Here is a 2,584-nt window from a genome sequence, read left to right on the forward strand (position 1 = left end):
TGGCTGAAGTCGGACGCTTAACCAACTGCGCCACCCAGGCGCCCCAGGACAGCTAACTTTTATTTATTTATTTATTTATTTAATTTTCTTTCAACGTTTATTTATTTTTGCGACACAGAGAGACAGAGCATGAACGGGGGAGGGGCAGAGAGAGAAGGAGACACAGAATTGGAAACAGGCTCCAGGCTCCGAGCCATCAGCCCAGAGCCCGACGCGGGGCTCGAACTCCCGGACCGCGAGATCGTGACCTGGCTGAAGTCGGACGCTTAACCGACTGTTGGTTATTTGTAGGTGCTCTACACCTTGGTGGAAATGGCCCCATAACTGGTGACTGCATAGGACTTCTGGCCCTTCGAGTCTCCTGGACTTCATCCATTCAACTGCTTGCTCAACCCTTCCACAGGGCCCCGAATTTGGCCATTTTCAGTAATGATCTCAGGAGGACTTCAGATATCTTTTGTGGTCATCATGTCTATAGCTGAGAAAAAACAGATTTTTCCTTATACAAATTATTGAGTCAGAGAGACTGTACATTGTCCAGTAAAATAAAATGGCCTGTGATGAAAAAGAGTTATGCATATTTTTAAATGAATATTTGTTGAATGCCTACTATATGTCACACACACTTATAAGCATTAGAAATATGAAAAAGAATGAATCAAACAGACAAAACCTCGGAGCCCGTAGATTTTATATTCTAGTGGGATACAATGGACAGGAAAGACACAAATAGGAAATACAACAGGGGGTGCAAAGCCATGGAGGCAGAGGGTCACTATTTTTTTTTTTTTTATGAAATTTATTGTCATATTGGTTTCCATACAACACCCAGTGCTCATACCAACAGGGAGGGTCACTATCTAGAATAGGTAAATAGAATAGGTAAAGGGAAGAGCACACCTTATTGCCACCTGGTGGGAAAGTGTTCCAGATGGAGGGAACATCACTTGAAAGGGTCTCTTGGTGGGGGTGTGCTTGAGTGTCCTGGGAACAGCAGGCAGGCCAGTGTGACTGGAGCAGAGTCTGGGAGGGGAAAGGGTCGGAGATGAGGTCTCTGAGAGGCAGCAGGGGGCCTGCGGGGCCTCTCAGGGCCTGAAGGGAATTAGGGCTCTGACTCTGAGTGAGACAGGAAGTCACTGGAGCACTCTGGGCAGAGGCGTCACATGACCTGACTTAGGTTTCAAATGGATCCTCTAGCTGCTATGTGGGGAGTAGGCTTGGAGGGGTGGGCAGGGAAGGAAGGTGGGGGTGGGGGAAGAGAAGGGATTTGAATCAATAGACTATTCCAAGAGTTTAAGCTTCAAATGATTGTGGCTTGGACCATAAGAGTCTATGCTGTTGACCCAAAGTAAAGAGAAATCTCTGGCCTAAATTTAGGGATAATTTATCTTCAAAGGCTTGAACTATGGAAGAGAGTTCAGGAAAATTTAAACTCAGTTTAACAAGTATGTGACTATTTCTACCTCTCTAGAGTCATGCAAGTAAATATTTTCTTCGTTAAGTATATGGGCAATTTTCTCTTTCAACTGTGAAAAATAAAGTAACATTGTATATCATTTCTCTCCGTTCTTATATGACTTGCAGCATTAAATGGGTTGTGAACTGAGTAATTTAGCCAGTTGTTAAGTGATAAAGAAGCAAAAGGAAATAATTCTCAGGACTCTACAGAAGCTAATGATAAAGTGGAGTTAACTGTAGTCAGAGAAGCTGAATTTCTCTCAGGAATGTAAATATTATTATCTTATACATCTGAAAGAGGCAAAGGTCGCTAGCTGTGGAAGAGATCCCATTCTGTTGATAAAGAAACTGAGGCTCTGAAGGGAGATAAACTGTCCAGGTGACACAAAGTTACTAAATTTGGACCAGAATCTGAGCCAACATGCCCCACAGGTTGCCTCCTCCATAGAAAGTCATCCTCATGAATATACTTTGTTGCTAATATGTTAGTAGATTGTTTATGGCTGCTCTGATTAACCCCCCCCCCCCCCCCGTCTTCTCCATTTCTTCACCACCTAACAGGAACTGGCTCCCATCCGTGCTCTCCTGACTGCGCCATTTTGATTTCCTCTTTCTCTGACTCATACTCTTAGCCTCACGTAGCCCTGTGGGAATTCAAGTGTTTCTGCTCTTGTCTGCTTTTCCTTGGGGAATCTACCTACCTGCTTTTTTCCCTGTCACTCTACGGAAAGGGAGAAGCTAAGGAGATAATACCTGGATGTTCCGTTGAGTTGGGAGAACCCCCCCCCCCCCAACTTTATTCGTTTTGTTCCATCATAAAAAGGATTTACATCTTCAAGTTTCGGAGTTTCAACGTGTGACTTTGCTCCCACTCCCATAGTTATGTGCGCATTAATTTTCTGAGGAAAGAATACAATGTGAATTTGAATGTCAAACACCGCATAGGATTCTTTTTATTATGTTTTTCGATACCACAACTTTGAAAAGCAAATTGAGGATAAGCATCAGCTAACTTGGAAAGGCGGGAGAAAGCTAGCCAGCTCTAGGACGCAGTAGCTTTGAAACCTTTATCAATGCCATTTGCCCCCAGGGCCTCTGTTTTCTGACCTGTGCCCTGAAGGGAAGA

The sequence above is a fragment of the Herpailurus yagouaroundi genome, unplaced genomic scaffold (genome assembly GCF_014898765.1).
Source record: "Herpailurus yagouaroundi ecotype Mexico unplaced genomic scaffold, PumYag 159, whole genome shotgun sequence".
Classification (NCBI taxonomy): domain Eukaryota; kingdom Metazoa; phylum Chordata; class Mammalia; order Carnivora; family Felidae; genus Herpailurus; species Herpailurus yagouaroundi.